Source organism: Erpetoichthys calabaricus, chromosome 2 (assembly GCF_900747795.2).
Source record: "Erpetoichthys calabaricus chromosome 2, fErpCal1.3, whole genome shotgun sequence".
Taxonomy (NCBI): Eukaryota; Metazoa; Chordata; class Cladistia; order Polypteriformes; family Polypteridae; genus Erpetoichthys; species Erpetoichthys calabaricus.
Window position 1 is genome coordinate 115,344,846 of NC_041395.2, and position 24,533 is coordinate 115,369,378.

The window sequence follows — 24,533 nt, forward strand, 5'->3', positions numbered from 1 at the left end:
CTTCTGTTCTAATAATCTTTCAAGCGTGTAATATGAAGAATTCCATCCTGTGACAACATCTTGCATCAGTTCAGGTAATTTCAGTTCTTTTTTATTTAATGCAGTCTGGCCATAGCACTTGTGGAATGTTAAAAATGGCCAACAGTTTTTCCTGTTATGGTAATGAGATTGTTGACAGAATTTTGAATAAACAGGGAATCATGAATACAAAGCTGAAGACTGTGAGCAAAGCAGCCTACGTACACTTTCACAGATCTGCTTTGGTGCAATTTTACTTCATATATAGTGACATGTTCTGGTAATAAAATATAAAGTCGAGGATGGATTAATGGAGCCATTTTAGTTTAACATAGTTAGATGCATGCAGTGATATGTTATCACATCAGCTTTCAGTGTGAAAATCCAGTGCCCCTTGCTAAATCTGTTCTGGTGTCAGCACTGCTTTTAGGCCTTTGTACCCTCCATCAGCAACTCTAGAGCATAAACAAACAGTTAAAGGTACAGACACCCTTACTATTAAAAATCAAAGCCTACAAACTCCAATCCAAAGTTTCTCAGCTACTAGTTAGATTTACAACTCTACACTCCCCATAGTGCACAACAATGTACAAGTATAAGCTGATTGACAGCAAAAGCCACTCAAAAAACCCAAGATCTGCTCCTCTCCATAATCTTTTCTTGCACAGACCTGTTTCTCCTTTACTTTTGTCGTCTAGCCTGTACATAATGAGGTTACTGCAGAATACCGGCAATCCCCTCATGTCAGAAAGGGATCTTTCTCTAGGCCTTTACCTGAAGATAATCTTTCCTTAGGCTGATCTTTTTTACCTCCTGTTTTGGCTGCACATTTTTTTAAACCACAGTGCACATTAACCTGTAAGTATATTCCACTGTTTCTATGAGGAAGAGACTTTCAAAAAATAAAGTTTCTGAAGTCAATAGTATTTTTTGCCAATTGCGGCATTCATTCATTTGTCTAAGGAAATTGTGTTGTTACGTGTAGCTGTATTTATAAGTGAATATAAGACAAATTTATCAAAAAAAGAAGACATATGAAACACAAGCCTTAAAACTGACTAACAATTTTTAAATTGAAGCACAAAGTGTTCCTGCATATTGATCCACAAATGTTGTAAAAATGCTTGTCCTTTTTGTTTTTGTAGGAATATTATTTTTATAAGATGCATACACAACATTCCATTCTTGAGATATGTTACCTTCCTGAATGATAGACTAGCAATCATACTGTGATCAGTCGATGTTTTGGCCATTTAGATTCTGTTCATTTCATTTGTTTCATTTGGTATTTTGCAGATTGCTTATGTTTTGTCATAGCCTTATTTTTTTTTATGATTGGAAGTCACATGTCACATTGTCTCATCATGTCCTCACTATTTAAGATGGCAGTGTGCTGTAGCTGACATCCAAGAATTTGGATTCTCTAAAAATTAAAAACAAAGGTTTCTGCTTGCTCCTTTTGAGTCTTATCTCCTGGTCATTTGTCTCTCTTGTTTTTCCTCCAGTCAAGTTGATAACCATTTCAAAAATCAGGCGATACTGTTTGAAGGTGAAATGTAAATTTTTCTATGAATTTACACTAGCAAGCACACATTTTATACCAATGACTTATCTGACTGTGAAAATGATGAAACTTTCTAGGGTTACTGCAGAATTTTATTTTAGCCAGAATACACTGATTAAGAGCTACAAAAATGAGAGAAAAAGAAGAAAGATAGCCTTGGAAAAGTAGAGAGAGGAAAACAGGCTCAAGATGACTTCTGATTGGTAGTGCACAAAGGGAAAATGCTAAATAAATTACCATTGAGGATAAATGCCTTTAGTATAGAGAGTGGGGCTTGATGAACATATTTTAAATCAACACTGTAGGCTACCATTTTTGTTACTGCTGGGGTCAGTTTTGACATCACATATACAAAAAAGTTGGAAAACCTGGTAAACAGATGTCAAGAGACTGGAATGACTTATATTGAGTTGTATAAATTCAGCAGCAGTGAAGAAACAGAGGAAACTTGGTCTTCTGGGTTTATAGACAATCAGTGACTGCAGCTAGGTCCACACTTTGGTCAAAATGCACAGTTTCTAAAAGCATCTTTCTTTTTCATGTGCATTAGGAAATGCAGAATGCATTCCAAACTCCAACTGCATTCACACAATGTGTCCTGAAGGACAACATTACTATGTCATATAGACTGAGGCCATTCAATGGATGACATCTATCCCAAAAATCAAAGTGTTTGACTTATTAACTCTTCCAATGGTGCAGGTTATTGTGTAGTGAGTTAGGGACACAGCACTAAATTTTGTTAACAAAGAAGCAGCAAGCAGGCAGACAGAATTGTAACCCACAGTTCACTTCAAACGTCTCCTCTTGTCTTACATTGCCATATCTTTGCATATGACCATCTACTGACCAAAGCAGCAACACCACATTTATCAAACATTTGATAGGATTAGCCATATGTGGAACGGGAAACCATCCAAATAGAGTTTAGATGAACTGATTTATTATAAATTGGAATAAAGAAAGTACAAAAGAATGTCACAAAATATCTGAAATTTTAAACTTAAAAATACAACTAATACAAAATACAATAAAAATCTTACAATTTCTAAATAAAGGTGTTCTGAACACAAGAAAAAGGGAACCAAAGGATATGGCTAATAATTACAAAAAAGAGAAATCCATACCCCGGACACAACGGCAAAGTAAGAAGCCAAAAACATTATAAATAAATAGCTAATTTCAGAATTTTCAAAAAGACCAATAATAAGTAAAGAAAGTACAAGAACCATCCATCCATCAATCCATCTTCTAAACCTAGTTATCCTGAGCAGGGTCGCGGGGCAGGTGGACCCTATCCCAGCAAGCATTTGGTACAAGGTGAGAATAACACCTAGGCAGGGCACCACCCCATCACAGGGTGAATACAAACACACATACACATACACACTAGGGTCAATTTAGCATTGTCCTGTGTGTTATTGTGTCTTTATGTATTTTATTGTTATTTTTGTTGTTTAAGAGTATTATGTGTGTCATTTTTGTACATTTTTTCTATTATGTCTATTATTATATACTGTCCTTTTAAATGTACGTCTGTTACTTATTCTTTGTGGTGAAGCCCCAGGAGGCGGGGCCACCCTGACATCACCACTCCTAAACCCTCATTCTGGCTGTTTATCTGAGAAGGCTCAGGAGCAGGAGATCATTTCAATTTGGAGTAAAGTGAGTATTGTGTTTATTGTTTGAGTTAATAGTTTTTGGAATTTTTCTACTCTGTTTTCAAGATTGGATTTCTTTTTTTGCTTCCAAATTGCTTGCTTGGCAAGTTCATTTACCTTTTTTTCTGCACTCATGAGTGATTTAACCTAATTTTCTATTTTTGCCAATAATGTTTGATTTAAAAAATCCCTTTGTTAAACTTTTTGCTCACAAGCAGGGGGTTAATGGCTATTCTCCTCCTTATGGGGCATTTTGACAGATTTTTGGACATTTTGTGTTGTTTTGCCAGCTTCCAATTTTTTGGGGCCTGCTGTGGCTGAAGTCCTCAGGAAGAATTTAGGGCTTGGTTAAGTTGAGGTGAGTCTCTTCTAGGTAGGTATGTTAAGGTCCTAACCTGCTACTCTGCTTATTTTTAGAGGCCTTTGTCACGCATGTGCATCTGAGGATCTCCTTACTGTCTCATTCGAGGTAAACAGTAACCCACCAGGGTGAGAGGGGGCACTGTCGCTAACTCTTGTTTCCTTTTCTCCCCACAGCTCCCAGAAACCTCCCAATGAAGGAAATTAGCTCCGCCTCTTCTGGTCCTCCCATTATAAAAAGACCGGGTGCCTCCACTAAATTGTCTTTTGATGAGACCAGTTCCAACGAGTGAAAGCTCTAGGAAAGCCTTCCTTTGTTTTGTCAGCTAGAATTAACACTGAATCTATTTTCTGTTTTGTTCCCTGCTGCCTTATGTTAAGTGTTAGAAAGAGAGATTTGTTAGAATTAAAAGGGATTACCCAGTTGGTGTCCCAAATATTTGTGATTTGTTCCAGCTTTGTTAGAACCTGTGTTCGGCCAGCTCACACCTTACACCCTTTCTTTCTTTGTGAAGTTTCATGAGAACATGCATGTCTTTGGAATGTGGGATGAAATCCATGTAGACATGGGGAAAGCATACAAATTCCAAGCAGGGAGCACCCAGGACGTGAAGCTCAGTGTCTAGGTTGTGCCATTGTCACCTAAAGAACATGTTGCAAAAGCAGACAATGACCTTCCAAAATGAAGGAAGGAAGTACACAGACAGATTGTAATGGCACTCTATTCACATAGCATCTTTAAATATCCTTCAGGTGCAATAAAAATGATGAGTGAAAGCACCTGTAAGTGAATTACACTGCCATCAAGAATAATATAACAATTAATCAATTTAATTAAAAAAAGAAAAAAGTAACCTAACAAGTGATACTAAAAGAAAATGACTATGAATAATAAGAGAATTTACTGGAAATCTAAAACAGAACACTACAACCTAAGCATTTAAAACAGAATACCAAGAAAACAAAGAACAACACCTCAAGGTGAGATTATCAGCAGAACCTAAAAATACTGCTATAATAAAACAAAAAAAAAAAATAAAAAAACATTCAAATAAGCCTGGTAATAAATAACATAATACTCTCAACTTCACTTTAACCCAGTTTAGGTGTCACGGCAGGCTTTTCTGGCAGAAAACAGAGCACAGCTGGCTCCTGTCCTGGATTCCATTTATATATGACTAGCACCCTTATCATCTGATTGTGGTCACACTGAGAAAGGCAAAAGGGCACCTTCTTGAAATGAGGTTCCCCAGGAAATGCTTTAACAGAAATATATAAAAAATATTATACGTTTGCTTTACATATGGCACATTTGTGTTCACTTATCTATGGTCCTCATTCATTAGCATTTCTCTTGTATTTCCTTATATAATTTTTTCAATTAATTTGAGAACAAGCACCATTAAGAATTTCATTTTACTGACTATGTGTGTCAGATCAAGTTGTCTTGACCTGAAAGTGCTTTTTGGTCTTTTAGCAAGCAGGAATATAACAGACTGCACTTATGCTAAAGCGCAGCAAAAGTGGTAAACACTACAAGCTTTCAGAGTACAAAGTCCCGCTCTCTAGTCTGAAATTTCAAACTTTGAGAATGTTGTGAAAAGAGGCAGAAGAAAAAGTCCAAAAAAGGAAAAGTCTGAATTCCATGAGCTACTCCCAAACCCTGATGTAGTATACATTAGCAGGTGTTGGAGATGTGGCCTTCATTTGTGCAGTCTTGGGCTTTCACACTTGTCGACTGTTTATTCACACCCCAGCTGCCCCGACATGAGCCTCCGCTCTTTTTCTAAGGACTCTCTGTCACGCCTACTCACTTCACACTTGCTGCATTAGGACGTTCAAAGGTTGTGATGTTCACATCCTGCAGGTTGGCTTCAACTGACACAACAAGATGAAATTTGCACCTAATCACTTACACAAACAACTTTACATTAGCATGTATTTATTTTGCTGACCTATAACAGTACAATACTTTCCTTTTTTTCTACAATTGTCATGCAGTAACTCAGTGGGAAGATTGAGTCACAGATCCATGGCTTACAGTCCGTCTCCATAACCGCTAGGCCACACTGCTTGCACAGTCATAACAGGATTACAGTGAGCTGTGAGATAGACAGCCCCTGTCCTGGGCCCAATATCTTTGATGGACAGTAATTGAAAACTTGGCAGCGGGAAGCACTTTGCTTCTCAGAGATTTGTAGGTAATTACTTAATTTGTTTGTCAAAATTCATACACTGCAAATACAGACAAATTTAATTTTCTTATCAGATGTAAGTGTACTAGTAGGTAGAGCCTGCAGCTTAGTATAGAAGCACTCTGAGATTTTTCACTTTCCGTTACACCATAATGCAATGCAAACAGACTGTAGAAAGTGCTGTCAGTTTATGGTGAGGCCTCTCTTCACGTTGGGGTGGGAAGGATCTTTCCAGTGAGCTAATGCCACAGGAAGACTGTCTGGACACACTATAGCAGGTAATGTCACTGTAAAGGGGTCTCATTCAAGGGATAGCTTTCTGAAAGTAGAAAATTGTCAAACAAGTAATAATGAACACTCGAGACGCTTAAACCTTCACTTTCAAAATGAAATACCTTTGGAAAATCTACAGTATATTTATTTGGTATTATCCCATTAGTGGATGGCATGATGGTGCAATGGTTAATGCTGCTGAAATTCTGGGTTGTATTTACAGTTTTTAAATCTCAACTTGACAATGTTTTTGAAATTGTAGTTAATGCAGTGCATCCAGTAAAATTTAAAAATGTACTGGAGCATGAGAACTAACCTAACATAACATTATCAAATTCACTTAATCCAATTCAGCACGTGAAAGATGGAGCCCGTTCTGGCAGCAGATGGTACAAGGCAGGGCACCATCCTTGGTGGGGTTCTGGTTCATAGCAGGGCCAACTCATGCACACATGCCCACACTAACTTAGGGCTTTTTTGTTGGGATCACTTGGGATTAAGCAGGAGTATTGAAATGATTAGGAGGAATGGAAAAATGGACAAGGAGGTGGAAGGCGCTTAAAGGGAATAACACTTTGGGATGGATGAGCTTGTTGGGTTGGATGGATAAGCTTGTTGGGCTGAATGGCCTGTTCTCTTCACAATCATTCTTGAGGTGAGAGAAATTAGCCAAAGTTAAAAATCCAAAAGAACTGTCAGAACCAATTAACAAAGCAAAAGCCAAAGTCGGAATTTTATGATATGTAGAAAATTCTTAACTTGAATTTCTCTTGTTGGCTCTAAGTCATTTTTTTGTCTTTATTTAATATCAGATCGATAAGGAAAAGCTGTGTTACACCATCTTTAATAGGCAGAGCGTGATAAGACACGATACGTCACGGAACAACTGTAAACATCATAGCTGCAGCCATGCAACGATAGCCATTTAATGATGGTGACTGCTGTGTCATGTGGGCGTCTTATGGTGAACCTATTTTCCCTTTTATGTTTTTATTGTGAAGACTTAACCAAAATTCCTCCAATCCCATAAACTTAACCCCTCTGTGGTCAGATACGCTGCTTCAGTTGAACACTTTCTCCTCCCTTCCCTTCTTTGTCTGTAACCTCAGGCAATTAGACAGAGCGAAAGAACAAGCAGCAGAAAGAGTTATACTATTAACTTTGTAGTATAGGTAATACATTTTATTTTAACTAGTGCCATACAAGCAAATAGAATGTGGTTTTATAAACCAAGAACATACAACCTGGTAATGCTGGATATGTAATAACTTCTAGTTGCATTTGATTCTTTCTGGTCAGCTCATCATCTACAGAGGCTCAGGCAGCCTCCTTCCTTCATCATCTGGTCTGCTTTCTTCACGATGCAACACAGAGGGCATTCCTTTGCAAATTGCTCTCTTTATTGTCCCTAGCTCAGGCATGGCCCATCCACCTCAAGTAATTTTGTTTGTCAGAATCCTTCAAACAAAAACCCAAGAAAGGAAATGCAAGTCATTAAGCAATAAAGCTTAGCCTTCTCTGTCACAGTAATTCAGTCATTAAAAACCACATACCTAATGTTTTGGGGGTACAAAACATTTATTGACTTATATGCAACAAATCACATCACCGTGATGAGCGTACCAAAAAAAAAAAAATCACACAATTGCAGTACCTGAATAACAAAAGTTGAAATAAATATAACAAAAATTCCAGAAATGAAATTAATTGAATTAGAGATGTCAAAAATGTGGATTCTTCAAACTTATTAACCTACCACCCATGTCTTTGAAGAAGAAACTCCAGATATGAGGTGAATGAACATTCCTGTGAATGAGTGAACTGCAACCTCCCGTTTATGTTGGGTACAGCTGTGTCAGGCTGAGCGCTGGGTCTTGTGCCACAGGCTGTTCACTCTGGTGCCAATGTCTCACTGTGTCTGTTGATTGTCATTCTAACTGAAGTTGCAATTAGAAGTAAGTATCTGCTGTAACATTATGTGATAATCTTCATCATGGTTTCCTATCCTAAGGATTGTTGCAGTGATGCTAATGGTGGAGGTCTTGTACCAGAAGCTAAGTATGGACCTCTCGGCTAGCTGGGCAGTCTGGATCCTTGTCCTCATGAGATTTGGGCAGTGGTTGAAAGAATATGTGGTGTTGCACACCCTGCTATTCACAAGATCCTAGTGGACCTTGAATTAAAATTTTGGATAACCACTGAGGATATTCCCAGGATGCCCTCCAAGGCATTTGTAATTGGCCCAATCAACTGGGTGTAGAGATAGGAGCAGAACTAAAAGATCCTTATGAGTTAAGCATGGAAGCAAATGAGAATTCTGGAACATAAGATAGAGACTGTTGTTAAGGATAGAGAAATCTACTCTTCCTTGCTTTGCCTGTGGTCACTGTGACCTTCACCGAAATAATCTAAAAGAAAAAGAGTGAATGTGAGTGACTTTATTATGTGTTATTCATGAAATTTCTATAAAAGATACCAAAGTACAGCATGGTACTCCTACAACGATCATACCCTATTAGTTTAATTCAGCTTAGAATATTTGTACATTATGTTGCAGTTCCCCAACTGAATTTTTGCCAGATGCACTTGCTGCCCCTAAGTGCTGGCAAATTGGTGTTGTTATGCCCACCAGGGCTTCTTGATGTGTGCATTTCCTCTAATAGCTGTTAGCACATCTCTTTTGCCCAGATTTATGCACAAGGGAGCTTTTGGTGACATTGTCTGCATATGCAGGTCATTGTCAGTTCACTTCTCTTTCTCTTTCTTTTACTCTTTCTCAAGAGCACAACACCAGAATGCCCACATGCACAACGCAACGCCTTTATTAAAGCACTCTCTGCATGTTTGTTTTTTGTTTGCAAGTCCAGCAGGCCGCTGAACACTTTGCTTCACAGAAATCATTTGTACTGCACAAAACTGGGCGGACAGATACAAATTTTTAAAGATGAAAGGCCTCTGTTTATAAGTTCACATTTGTTAATTCTTTGTGCAGGAGATCAAAATGAACATGGGGTGGGAGTGGAGGACATGTGTCTAAAATTTCCACCCTTTTTGTGATGACTCATGAGCTTTGTAATGTTAGGTTTTCTAATCTTTTCCACAAATTTAAATTTAAATTTATTGTCACAGATTGTTAAATCATTAGATCTGTTACTTTGCAAATCCACTGTCCTGGGTTTGGACCCCTTTTGGACCCCCATTCCTCTGGTTATTCCAGTTTTCCTCTCACATCCTTAGGTTAAGGTAACTTGCATAACTCCAAATTGGTCCAGTACGTGTGTGTGTGTGTGTGTGTGCATATGTGTGTATGTATTTTTGTGTGTGTATTGGTTTCTATCCAGTGCTGTTTTCTTCCTTGTGTTCAGTTCTGCTTCGATAGGCTCTGGCACTCCAAGACTTTGAATCAAATTAAACAGGTCTGAGAATGCTTTTATGTTATTTACTTTCATTCCATTTGGGAAGATCCAGCTGTGTAGTTCGCATTTGGCTGCCAGACTTCTTTGTTTGGGTAGCTACTCTTGCTGATATCATCCTCTTTCAAAGAACAGAAAGTGGCTGCTGCCACCTGAGTGTTGAGCCACGTCAAAGATTCTCAGACTTACCCAGAATGATGGAGTAAATCTTCTCTTCTTATGGCTTTGTAACACATTCACAGTCTCATCCACTGGCCTTCAAAGGCTTGTGATGCAGCAGCTACTGGTGTGTTTAGTACTTTTCAATATAACAACATTTTCAAACCTGCTATTCAGGGAGTCACATGGAGCCAGAAGCTATCCTAGAATTATTAGGTGTAAGGCAGAAATACACCCTGGATAGGCTACCAGTTCATGAATGTGCACACCCACACACACACACACATTATTCTGCCAATTTATAGTGGACAATGACCTAACACATACATCCTTGGGATGTAGAAAAACTAGAATACAAGGAGAACATGTAAACCTGACACAGACAGAGGCAGGCCATGTGATAACCCTGGGACACTGAACCCATAAGGCAGCAGTGCTAACCACTGTGCCACCAGGGTGCCCCATTCAGCAATTTAGTACTAAAAATGTCACCACATTTTGGTGTTTCTGACTCTAGTTTACATACACTGTATGTATGTATAAAAATATACATATATATTGTAGACCACCATGGCGCATACAGCCACATTAACCCAACACAGACAGGCAGAGACACAAGTGCAGACTGGGATGCACTTTTCTTCACTCCCCAGAGCACAGCACAGTACAGAGCACCAAAGTGCATGGTTCACAGTCCTTTTATCTCTCTCTCTCTTCTTTCTCTCACTTTTTTCCCCCTCCACTCCTTCCTCAAGGTTCATCCTCTCCCACCCGACACTGGCTCCTGGTGTAGTGGTTGCTGGCTCCTTTTATAAGGCACCCGGAGGTGTTCCAGGTGCTTGTTGATCTACTTCCGGCAGCACTTCTGGGTGTGGCAGAAGTGCTCTATACAAGGGCTCAGCAGTTCTCCAGGTGAAGGGCTCCAGCAGGGTTGTTCTTCCATGCTCCAAACCTGTGGCACTGCAGCACACCAGTGGGGCTGCCCTCCAGTGCTCCGGTAGAGTTAATGGCCTGAATTGGCTCTAACCCCCCCAGACCTTCCATCATATATATATATATATATACACGTATATATATTGTCAGACGCGTGTGTTTAGGAGACAACTAAAGGGCTCGAGTACATGTAATTCCACGCCGGACCAGGGGTTGGCGAAGTGCACTAATTCTCTCTCTCGATCTCTTACAGACCATTCTAGGGAAATCCCGCTCGACTCTGGGGCAGCCAACGGCGTCATATTCCGGTTCCGGTCCTGATGACATCACTTCCCTTACTGCCCTTTAAAGCCACCATCTTGTTTATACTAAATCAGTTCTGTTTTGCACTCAGTCATGTGAACATGTCTGTTCTCTTGAATCAGTTTTGCAGCCGGGAAAAATTATACGGTTGGCTGCCCCAAACCTTCTCAATGTCTTATGGTCATTCTTGTTACAGTGGTGTAGTCGGCAGGATAACAGCCAAGAAGAAAACGGGACCGGACCTGAATCATGACCAGGGGCTGAGCTTCCAGGTGGGGGTTTTGTCTCAGATTTCGGAAAGAACCGGTGCAGACTTCGCTCCCTTTGTCTAATTCCGGGCCACATAAAATAAATAGGGAGAGTGTTGATGGGACACACAGATGTGGGCTGGTCTCTATGGGGGAAGCGAAGGGGACTTATTATGCTCTCTTGGAGGAGAGAGCTGTCCTCCCCACAGGGGCCAAGGCCCCAGAGCAAAGTAGGGATTCCCCAGACCAGCAGGTGAAGTCATTACAGGCTTGGAGGCTAGATCCTGAGCAGTCTACCCAAGAGAAGGCTGATGCTCTGTGGGAAACGGTGGCGTGTTGGTTAAAGCCCTCTGAGTGCACCACCTTCCAAATAGTAAAAAAGGTAGTTTGTTTTTTATTAATAAATAATCTTCCTGACCATTTCACCCAGCTGGTCTGGGGAGACTTTTCTAATATGAACGAGCTCATCAAGCTCATCGAAACATCTAGGACAGCCTCACAATTTGGGAGAGCAGAACGGTCCTTTAGTGGACGATGTGGAGATTACGTCCCTCCTAATCTGCCCCCTCGGTTTGTACCGGAGTCTCCGATTCTGCGGGCGCGGCCCTCCCTTGGGAGCAAGGCGGAATGTAAGTGGAGAGTGGGGGGTGGATTGTGTGCACTTTCAAACCCCTTGTCAATGGCTCATATGGGCGAGGTAGTTGTTAATGGATTTAAAGTGGAAGCCCTTTTTGATTCCAGCAGCAACATTTCCATTGTTGATCGCCGGTATATACTACTGCGACAGTGGATAAAAATAAAGACCAGTATTACCTGTGTACACGGGGATATCCGATTCTATAAATCTGCCCGATGTTTCATCAGTCAGGGAGGATCAGCGTGGGGCAGCAGGAGTTCTAAATGACTGTTCTTGTTGGTTCTCACCATTGGACAACCCTGGTAGCTGAAGCGGGGTAAAATAGGACAAGTAATGTTCAGGAATTTTATAGTTTCACAGTTAATTAAAAGTTAGGTTATTTTATCGATAACTTGTTTTTTCAAAGCACAGATTTAAACAATCAAGCTATTAAATAACAATTTCTTTCTTAAAGCACACCTCAGTGTCACATCCAACTGGAATTGATGTTTATTCATGGAAGCTCAAGCTTAGCAACTATGTGTTGTAATGAAAGAGAGATACAGATGTTAAATTGTTGAAAGGCGTAAGTGAATTAAAGCCAGACGGAAGGTAATAACTGCTAGTAAAATAAGCAAAGGCTGCTAGTTCTCTCTCTCTCTCTTTTTTGTAAAGATTTGAATCTGTGAATAAATAAAGAGAAAAGTGAAGTGTGCTGAGCAGTGAAGAAGTCCAGACCCCCTTTTGAGGAGGGTGTACTGTTACCACCTGCATCGTGAAAGAGGCCATGTTGTACAGTACCTCATGAGAGCGGAGCCGCTTGGTTCAAGATGTGATCCTGACGAGGCAATGATATGTTTCATTCATTTATTTGTACTGGATGTTCTAAGGCTGACCTCCTGCTTACAGATGAAAGAGATTCAGCTCTTTTGACACAAGCATATGACACAAATTCTTCTCTGACATTTCTACACCCCCAAAAAAGTCAGAATTTTATCATATTGTTGTGTGTTGATCTACTACTGTAACGTACAGTTATGCATTTTCATTTATCCTTTTCACAATTCCTTGCTTTACATAAAGCTATTAATTGCGTATTTCATGACAGAAAGTCACTCAGAAGAAAGTGAGCAATTACAGTATAGGGCTCAGGAGAAATACTACAGTCGTGCAAGCTGTACCCCACTAGTGAAAAAACAGCGTACGCTAATTGACACTGATATCGAGAACCAGAGAAAGAAGGGTCCATTTCATAACTGATTTCCATTGTCTTTATGAAAATTTAGCAAATCCAATACACAATGCCTTCCAGGCAGTGCCCGATGTGTTTATCTATATCTCCGTTAAAATGCAGCTAAAGTTGGAGTTTCTTATTAATACAAATGGTTGTGAGCTGAATTTGTAAAGTCTCAAAAGCACATGTCAAACAAAAGAACTTAATATATTTAGACATTTCTTCCCAACTGGCCCTTTCAGAAAAAACTACTCATCTGATGGAACTCACAGTGAGGCCGGACGCTCAGAATGAATGCCGTGGTGTGTCTTGGTTCTCCAGTGGGCGACAAATGTTTCCCATCCAGACGAGCTTATGGTAAATATGAGCTCTTCAAATACTAGCTTGAATAGACTTAATGATGTCATTAATAACAGTGCCTCAGATTTAAGCAGCTTCAGCTAAAATCTCCAAATAATCAGCTCTTCCTTTTGAGCTGATCCAGATTATTCAGGCTACACCGAAAACATTTCATGAAACGATTACTTGACAGGTTTACAAGCTAACATTGGAAAGCTTGTAATGCTGCCAAAGCTCATTGGCTTCTTAGCCATTTTTTTTATACGGTTTTGTTTATTAGACGAATATTTAAGCGAGAAAAAAAGGCTGCAGAAGGACAATTTTGGGAAATCCCTTAAGCTTCTAAATGATCTGCAATGTCTGCAGGCTTGACTTCACATTTGGAAAGGTGCTGACAAAAGAAAACGGCACAGTGTACACAAAGTGATGTTCTGCATCTGTGTCTACTGCTGCCAGAGCTCTCACTCCGACTGAACACGATGAACACATCGGCTCTTCACTGCCTCAACTGTGCAGGCTTTCTGTCAGATTCTGAATCAAGGACACATAACTCACAAAGCTGTATGTTGTCAGGGCCTATAGAAATCCTGCTGCCACTGCTTATCCTCATATAAATCGATTGTTTTATTTTAGCACCAGGTACCAGGTGGCCATTTCCGCTACCTTTTTTCAGGTGTGAAATCTCGCTTGTTTACTGTGCCAAATATGGAACCTGCACTTAAGTGAATGAGTCAAATGAGGCTATAGTGACATTATTGGCACTGAATAATTTCAAATTTGTTTTTATGCAGTAGACAACTAGATGATAGTTGAAGTATTTCTGCCTCTATTGCCATATTTGAACAATTACTGTTTTTTTTGTATTGTTTTATGAGAGTCGCAAGTTCGCTGGACCGCAGACAACATAAAACACTCATCGCAGTTTTGCAGTTTAATGTGATAATATTCTTTAAAGAAACTATGAAGAAAGTACAAAAGTGAAATTTAAGCTGGACAAAGTGGGCAACATAAAAAATAACTCAATCAGGTATATAAAACACATCAAAAGAAAAACTGGTGTAGTGCTAATATAACGTAATGAAGTCTATAAATGAGAAGAGGATGCCGGCACAGGCCTCATGCAACTTCCCTAAGAGAGGAGCCCAAATGAAAGAGAGAGCCGTCAAGTGTGAGGTGGACTGTAAGTGAACATGGCAGCCTAGAGACTCAACTGGCAAGGACTAAGTTAGACAATGGTGCTAGACTGACCCACATACTTGCCTCCAGAATACAAATGTTATTGTACATTAATATGCATATTGGATGATGCAATACAATACAATTTATTTTTGTATAGCCCAAAATCACAGAAGAAGTGCCGCAATGAGCTTTAACAGGCCCTGCCTCTTGACAGCCACCCAGCGTTGACTCTCTCTAAGAAGACAAGGAAAAACTTCCAAAAAACCATTGTAGGGAAAAAATGGAAGAAACCTTGGAAAAAGGCAGTTCAAAGAGAGACCCCTTTCCAGGTAGGTTGGGTGTGCAGTGGGTGTCAAAAAGAACGGGGGTCAATACAATACAATAAACAGAACAGAAGGATGATCTGTTTTATCATTGTTCTTTTTCTTCTGATTGCACTCTTATATTTAAATAGGGCGGCACAGTGGCACAGTGGGTAGCGCTGCTGCCTCACAGTTAGAAGACCTGGGTTTGCTTCCCGGGTCCTCCTTGTGCGGAGTTTGCATGTTCTCCCCGTGTCTGCGTGGGTTTCCTCTGGGTGCTCCGGTTTCCTCCCACAGTCCAAAGACATGCGGGTTAGGTGCATTGCCGATTCTAAATTGTCCTTAGTGTGTGGGTGTGTGTGCCCTGCGGTGGGCTGGCACCCTGCCCGGGGTTTGTTTCCTGCCTTGCGCCCTGTGTTGGCTGGAATTGGCTCCAGCAGACCCCATGACCCTGTAGTTAGGATATAGCGGGTTGCATAATGCATGGATGGATGTTTTAATAATTTGAAGTCTGTACACTGCTGTTTTATTGTTTTTTTTATTATGTTCTTTTAGAAAGAGGTTTTCTTATAGCAGGGACTTGTGTCTGGTCAAAGTTCCTTTTTGGGCAGTTACTGGGCTATTGAGTTTTTGACAAAGCAGTATTGAGTTTACAGGAGGGTGTATTTATTTCAGTAACCACTAAAACTGTTTAAACAAAAAGTTGCATTGGTGGCAGTGGTGTTATCTTTTGCTAAGTGAATGGCTCTGTGGGGGGAACCTGAGGTAACAGAAATGTTATTACTTGCCCTTTTTCATAACTGAGAATTTTACAGATAAAAGTAGAGAATAGGCTTATTTGAGTAAACAGTTCAAGATGACAAATGAATTCAATAATTGAAATGATAAAAAACTTTAAATGAAAGTTGTTGATGTTGGAAAAACAACAAATGAGGTATATTAGGATTTAGGTCAGTTATGCTTGTTTAAAAGAAGCAATGTGGGGCTTTCCAGTTAGGTGGACTTCACCCTTGCACGGCTTGAGCAGGGGAAAAACACTAGAGATTTATGAACTGCTATTAGGAAAATGGTGAATAAGACATGGGCCCCTGCAAATTCAGGCACAGGACATTCTGACAGCGGACCCATTTATTACCAGGTTTAGAAACATGGGATGTGAGCACAGCTATAATAATCTTGGCCAGCATCCTTCACTCTGGAAATACTGTATAGATATTCACACAGAATTTGTTTTTATTCTGTTCATACAGAAATTAAATAAATACAAGTCGGAAGCAGTTTTTAATTGATGTTGACATGCACTGACACCACGCATGTTAAATAAGCAAATTTATTTAATAAATTAATTTAAGTAGAGTTTTTAAAATATTTGGAGGGAGGGGGGAGCACCCCAGTGCCCCGCATTACAAACTGCCACTGCCCAATAGGCATGCACCATCCTGCTTACTCCATGCCTACATTTATCAGAGGTAAGAAAATTGTGTTTCTGCCCTGTTTCTTTTTTCCCAGAAAATAATTTCTCCTTTCCCATTAACATTTTCATGGGTTAGATTGCTATGGGCTACAGCACATGCATATAAATTCAACAAATTTTGTTGGCTCTAATAGGTATGAAGCAGGATCCACAAGTGTTCCACTTCAGCAGTTGCTGTCCTAATGGGGCAACTTCTGAGTTTTATACAAATTCAACCCACACTCTCAATTTATTTATTTATTTTTTAAAGACCAGGTAGCAGGGCTGCTGAGATGGTGTGCGAAGCCACTTGTAAAGACTTTGTGAAAAGCTGTATGCTACTCTGTGCTCACTCTTATCGAATACAGTCCAGTATTCATCAGGCTTCATTTCATTTATTGTAATTGGCACGCGCTTGTAGCTACTCAAAGTGGAATATCTTTTGAGAGCTCTCCCTAAATAAGAGCTTTATCAACAACAAAAATGAAGAAGCATCAATTAAATATGGGGAAAATACATTTCCAAATAGTCACAAGGACATGGTAGACTAATTATGCCTTTTATGCAACAAAGTAATCTAATTGCTCAGTTTGCACACCAAAATATTCCAACCCCTTATACATTTTAATGCAGGGTGGCAATTGACACTGCCACTTTTCAAATAATGCGCCAGAGTCATATTACCTGTTGTATTAATGCATCTTCTCAGACAGCTGAATAATTTGATGCATTTTGCATAATAAAATATAAGGTATAAATCTCTGTTCAGGGTTTTATTACAGTGATGTGCATTCCTTTAGCATCAGGAACTGGAGATTTTTATGTATCAAGGTACCAATAAAGAGTAAAATGGTGTGCTCTATGCAGCTTACTTTTCCCAGATGTTTTATTGACATTATCAAAGCATAGTTTGAAAGATGAAATTGCAGTGCACTGGCAGAGCTGCTTAAACCTTCTCTTCACAGAAATCAACTCATCATCATACCTCACTCTCAATTCATAGCACGTTTCGGGCATTAAAATAGACAAACTCAGTCCATCTATCCATCATTGAACCGGAGCTTAATGAAATGCAAAGTCATCAAAGGCCAAAGCCTCTCTCAGAAACTATGGGTCCAAAAGGCAGGAACTACTCCAAGTGTGCAAACTCTTAATAGATTAATGTGATTAAAAAACAATGGAGCTGCAGGTAATTTATGGGATTCTGAATAAAAGACTTTCTTGCCTTTATATAATACAGATTTATATAAGCAATAGATAGGCAGGCCATCAGATGTCAGTTTGGCTCCTTTTCATCTTCAAGAATATGAGGCTGATGACTACTCTGCTGTGAATTAAGATATAACTAATACAGTGATTTAATTGCATAGTTCTGGATTTTATGGTTCATACCTTAATAGATTTAAAACATTACAACAAAATATTTTTAATTTAAAACTTATTGGGTGAATATCTTAAAAATGTTGGAAAATTAAGGTGTTTTCTAAATAAGTGGGATACTGAGAAATGAATTCATGCATTTATTTCTAGTGTGCGGTGTTCATTTGCTGTTCAATTTGTTCTTTATGTAGCTTTCATTTAATCTAAAATGCTGCTGGAAGTAATATTACAAACACATAACTCTGGTTCTTAAATCCTTACACTGTCTCCCAATTAAGTTTAGAGCTGATTTCAAAATCTTCCTTTTAACATATAAAGCCTTAAATGGCCAAGGTCCTGTTTACATATCTGAACTAATCATTACTTACAAACCAGAGAGCACATTACGATCTCAAGATGCCGGTCTGCTTATGATTCCAAGGATTAATAAAATAACAGTGGGAGGTCAAGCTTTTAGTTACAGGGCCCCTAAACTGTGGAATGGTCTGCCTGCTACTATAAGAGATGCCCCTTCAATCTCAGCTTTTAAATCCTGGCTGAAGACTCACTACTTCAGTTTAGCATACCCTGACTAGAGCTGCTGAGTAACTGTACAGACTGCATCTCAGTTGTTAGTCATTAGCACTAAAACATAAGTAATATGATAGTTTTAATTTGTTACTATCCCGCAGCTACTCTGTTTCTGTTCTCAGTACTCACATGTGGCTCTTGGTGCCACTGCCCTACTGCCAGGTTGTTTGCCTACCATGGAAAAGTCATCTCTGATAAAGGACCACTGAAATCATCAGGTAGATGGGTCCTTTCATCAGATTGGCCAGCCCAGCACTGACTCAGTTGTAGAATGGCCAGTAGGGGAGGCAGCTTGTTGGCCGATGTCTCTTGAACTCTGGCTAAGTCTGGCTTGACTTCTTTTCTACAACCTGGCCATGGTTCTGCAATTAGCTGATGGATAAATATTGTTGTTTTTCATTTATGTTAATCATTTTCTACTTTGTTTTTGAAGTATTTGACCAAATCCGTATCCTGATCTGTGATAGCTCTGTATTTAGTGAGTGGTAGAATTTGTTCTTGCATTTTGCCTTGAGAGTCTTCGCTCTGCTGTGCATGTGCACTTGGTTAAGAGTTCAAGAACAAAGTAGTTTGTACTGCTGTATTGTATTTCTGAGGTGGCAATGATAGATTGGCCATCTAGCTCTGTGAAGAGGATTAGTTGTGTTCTGTTTTTTTGACACCCATTGCCCACCCAGCCTACCTGGAATTGTCCTTCCTAAAATTTCTTCCCTTTTTCCCTACAAGTTTTTTGGGAGATTTTTTTCTAAAAGGAGCAAAGGCAGGGGGTGGCTTTCAAAAAACAGGGCCTGTTAAAGCTAAAGTTATTTTGGGCTATACAAGAAATAAATTGTTGTTGTTGTTATCTTCCCTTCCCCTGTTGGTGTGTAGTATGAATACCAACTAATGAAAGCATAAATACACTTTATTTAACACGCTGTGTGGATCACTATCATTTAGAGGTGCCCTACCATTCTTTAAGCCAAGATGACATGTAAGTGTTCCTATGCAGTAACCTAGAAAAAAAAATGTGAACAATATTCTTTTGCTTTCAAACTAGTTTAACAACAACAGCATGTATTTCTATATTGAGTTTTCATACAAATGATGTAGCTCAAAGTGTTTTATAAGATATCAAAGAATTAAAATTAGATAATAAAAATAAAGAGCTTTGTTAGCATGTCTTGTGCAAAACTCTAAATATCAGTGTCAAAGCCGTATATAAGTGGGATAGCGGATAGAGAAGCTGCCTCACACTACTGAGCCGTGGCTTAGTTTCTGGATGTGGTGCCTTCACTCTGGAGTTTGCACTGTCGTTACATTTAAAAATCTGTGGTTGGTACAATTGATGTGATCCCAGTGTATTTCATGATAGGCTGGTGTCTCTTGCCTTGAATCCACAACCCTCAATCAATAAACCAGGTAAAAAAACAAAGAAAAAACAGACAAAAAGTCAAACTTAAACATAAAACATAAGAAGCCTGACAAATGAGATGAGTCCTTCCATTCTTTGGTTAACTAATAGTCATCCCCCAATATCTCATCCAACTACTTTGTAAAAGTTGTGAAAGTTTCTGCTTTAACTACATGACTTGGTACTTTGTTTCAGATTCCCATGACCCTTTCTTTGAAGACAGGCTTTCTGGCTTCCATCAAATTCACTTTCCACCTTGCCCTCAAGAGCAAGACTCATTGTTTAATCAAACATTTAGCAATGCCTTTGAGAATTTTGAAGTCCAGGATTAGGTTTTCATGTTATGTTCTATGTAGAGGTTTCATTCCCTGAGCTTCCTAAAGTAGGAAATGCCCTTTAGTCCTGAAGATGTACTTGATGCATGGCTGAATATTGGATGTGATTTAAAATTGTACACATTAAGCAGTTTAGTTTGGTACAGTATCTCCCCAGATTTGTATAAATGAAATGACCTGCATGAGAGCAGGCCAAGCTTGAAGACAGGTGAAGTAATGGTTTAATATCAACGTCTATCAGCACAGGCCCCAGACTTGTGATTCACGGGTGGCAGTTAACAGGCTCATTTGTGATAGCTTACATTAAAGAACAGCACAGCACAATGAGTGATAAGATCATGAGGCTGATGCAGAAGTCACGCTCCCTCTGCAAATGTTTTTATGGAGAGTAATGGTTTAGAGATGCCTTACCATAAAGCCCTTGAATGCCAGCAGTGGAGCAAATCCTGAATTATGCAATATGTTGAAATAACAATAAGTAAACATTGAGCCAGGCTCATTCCTATGAGCTCATACTCACATTTTATACTAAGTTTGGTATGCCGTTCTCAATGAAAAATGAGCATAAGCTAAGCAAGGCAGTTGCTGTTCTGTCCATAACAGTTAAAGTTATTTGCTATTTCTTTTTTCAATTCTTCTCAGCACTTTTATTAATTTTGCACAAGCAAATTGGGATTTGTCATTCAGAGAACCAGTTTCTAATCACCTGAAAACTTCTTGCAGAGCAGTCAATATCCGGAATGCAAACTACAAGGAATTCCTTCATTACATTGCCTAGCTATGATTGGCGGCAGCGCATACTCATTGTTTACATCCTTCGCCCCCCAAAATACCGTAGGTAATTAAAACAGGGGAAACTAAACATCTTTTTTTCCTTAGCTTGTTTTTTTATTTAACTGACAGCCATATGGAAACCATGTCATGAGTAATTCTTTGCGTTTTAAAAATTAAAACAGAATTGGTGTCTATTAGAAGTATATTTTGAAGGAACTGCTGACTAATGGAGCCCATCTGTTGTGTTTAAACTAAAGTTACACTGCGGTTCACAGAGCTGACTGACAGGTTTAAACGGGGATCCTAATGCTCTCTGAGCTCACGCACCAAAAAAGTCTGAAGGTTTTAATGGAATGAAAGTTCAGGTATTGGTATATTTATAGAGAAAATGAAGCAGTCTGCAGCAGGAATATCCAAAAATTCTCTCAGTTAAAATTCACAGATACATTGTCCTGGGCTGGAATCCTACATTCAGATGTTGTCTATGTTCTCACTGTGTCTCTGTGAGTTTTCTTATGTCTACTCCAAATATCCTACCACATCACAAAAATTTGTAGAGCAGGTTGGTGATTTCAAATTGGCTGTCTGTGGGTGTAGGTGTGTGTGTGTGAGTGTCCAGGGTGGGTTAATGCCTTGCACCCAATGCAGAGAAGATCAGGCTTCAGCCCCATAACCCTGAATTGGAGTAAGTGGGTGTGAGGAAGTTATATTATTATATATTACTAGCTGTGTAAGCCCATGCTGTAAAAAGCTGGTGTCCTAGAAACTATTGAAATCATCAGAAAAAAAAATAGAAATGTAGAGATGTCAGGTAATTGAAAGGAACTACTCTGGGCATCTCTCTCCCAGGAGGTTTCGTTTTGCCGACGCGCTTGCATCGCTTGTGTATTAGCGGCTAAGCAACTTTGTCTTTCTTTGGAGGTTTTGTTTTGCCAATGTGCTCGCCTCGCTGGTGTATTAGTGGCTAAGTGAGTGACTTTCTCCGGAGGTTTCATTTTGCCGATGTGCTGGCCTCACTTACGTATGCTCAGAGATGGAGCCCTTACCCCAACTCTACCTCTCACTTCCAGGACAGACAGACACACACACTTCCATGCGTAGACATTTATATACAAGATGAAATCAGTATAAGTTTTTAAGTACAAGTAGAATTACTGTAGGAGGTGGATATTTTAGTTCCTGGGGATCTAAATTCTGGAATATTGTGGAAGCTGGGACACACTGTGTTAACATTAGCCAATTGGTCTGACGTGCTGTTGGGGTGATGCATAACACTCACTCTATTTTATAGTTATTAAAACCTGAAGAATATTTTAAGGTTCTTCAGTGTCATATCATTGTCGATTATTGGAAATGGGTTTACAGTACATGAGAAAACACTCATTATAGTGTGATTGCAGAGTATTGGTGACCATCTCAGTACTGGACACTGGACTGTTTTGTTGGTGTATTGTTGGTGTTCAGTTCATACAAAAAAACCCGGGGTCCTATCAGGGTTTTTTTTTTCAGGATTCATTTGGTTTCTGACTTGTTATTATTCTCCTCCTTTTAGATATTAAAGTTTTTGTCCACTTGTCGAGTCAACAAGATACCACAGTAGTTAGCGCAAACAGTATGCAGTTTCTTCAGACATCTGCACAGCACTAACCTACCTTGATAGAAGGACCCCTTCACACGAACATGCTGTTTGCAGAGTTCTGTTTGACATTCATCCCATTGAAACCAGTAAAAAAGTTTGATCCAAATATTTTGATAACTGGATTCAGAATTCTTACATATCAGGATGTCAAGGCTGAAAAATACAGTGTCTATAAAAAGTAATTGCTGTGGGTTTAATTTGCCTTCTTTGACATTGATAAACAGAAAAAGACTCCTTAATGCTAAAGTGAAAACAGATCTCTGCAAAGTGATCTAAATTAATTATAAATATGATCTTTTAAGTATTCTCCTCTTTCAAGTCAGCATCTTTGGCAATGTTGTAACCTTCTGTCTTTTTGGATAAGCTGTATAATAACAAAATGTCAACATGTCCATAGAGGCAAATAGTTTTTATAGGCATAGTAGACAGTGGCGTAGCTGCAGTTTTTGTTGCCCGAGGTGACTTACAAATTACAAAATAAAACATAATGCATATCAAAAAAAATGAAAATGACAAAAATTTTACCTACATTTTAAATTATTAATTACGGTTGAGGTATTTACTGTATATAATGCCCCTTCATTCTTTTATAATACTTCTTTCCCTACCTTTTTCTTTTTTCTAAAAGCAGCACTGCTCTCTTTTGCACACTTCATCTTGAGATTGAGAGAATAATAAAATATTAATAATGAGACTGAAGGGTTCATCCCTTTCGGTTGGAACAAGTCCATGGAGTAAGTTGGTGAACTGGTCAAGATTAGTATTTGTAAAATATAACTTTGCAACATACAGTATGCATTTGTAACAGCTTTTAAACATTACAGTTTTTAAAAATTTGATGTAGATAACACACATTAGCTTGCCAAAGCCCTATCAAACAAAATTGTCAAAAAAGTCTAGTACTAAAGTTTATTAAAATGTGCCACCCCTAAAAAAGTGCCACCCCGGGTGGACCCCCTTTGTCACCCCCAGCTATGCCAGTGACTGTAGATATCTAACAATTTTGCACCAAATACTGGAGGACCACAGATTTAGGTGGTGGGGTCATTGCTGCTTTCCTCTTTATGCACGCTACATCATCAAGTTTGCTGTTTACACAAGACTACTTGGTATGTTCACAAAAAATGATAAAACTGGGGAGAACTTTACTAAGTAACGTGGAGGCAACATCATCATGCAGTACCATCAAAAAAGAAAGCTGATGTGGAACTTTGGGAGATGTGGTGGGGGTCATGCGCCAACTGGCATCAATGGTGCTACTGCAAAAACAGAGTAAGTAGTTTTAAATTCTTGTGATGGCCATTAGGACTACATATACTGTGTGATAATAATACAACATAGACATCATAAAGATTTGGGGCAGCCACCCGTATATTGTTTTCCCAGCTGCAAAAGTTTAAGTTTTTTAAGCACGATGTGCATAGAACAGAGTCCACAACAGAACTGACTACAATAGACAAAGATGGAGGCTTTAAAGGCCTATACAGGAAATTATGTAATCAAAAGGGCCGGAACCAGAAGTGAAGTCAGTAAAGGGGCCGACTTCGGAAGTGACGTCAGCAAAGGGGCCGGCTCCGAAAGTGATGTCTTCTGAGGCACCGGAACCTTACAGGATTTCCTGGGAACAGGTCTGTAGGGAACTGAGAAAGACAGTCAGCGCACTCCGCTGCCCCCTGGTCGGATGTTTTATTACCATTACTCAGACCCTTTAGCTGCCTCCTACTCGCATGTGTGTGACAACTGTTAAAGAGACTCAAGGAAAAAAAGGAAAGTCAACTTGTGCATTTGGAACGTCATCAGCATCAGCACACGATTACTGGAAAACATTACAACTAGCTACATCTCAGTCCCCACACTGTGGCATGGCAGACTGAAAAGCCCTTCCGGCAAGTTGTTAAGCATGAGAAAGTTGCTATATTAAAAAAATGTATTATTAAAATCACTGGTGAAAGAACCTCTATACATTTTCTTATATCTCCAACAGTGGCAAAAAACACTTTTGTTTATATCCTGTCATCCACCAAGCCAGACCACATCGTTTGACCTGCAAATCCAGTTCTTTTCACCTTCCGTCTGTTAAACTCCTAATGTCTGCATGGTCGTCATCTGTGAGTAACACTCCTATGCAGAAAAGCCCCTGCACTAGCCAGATTGTTTGTACGGCTTATTTGCTGTTACTGCCCTTCTGCAAC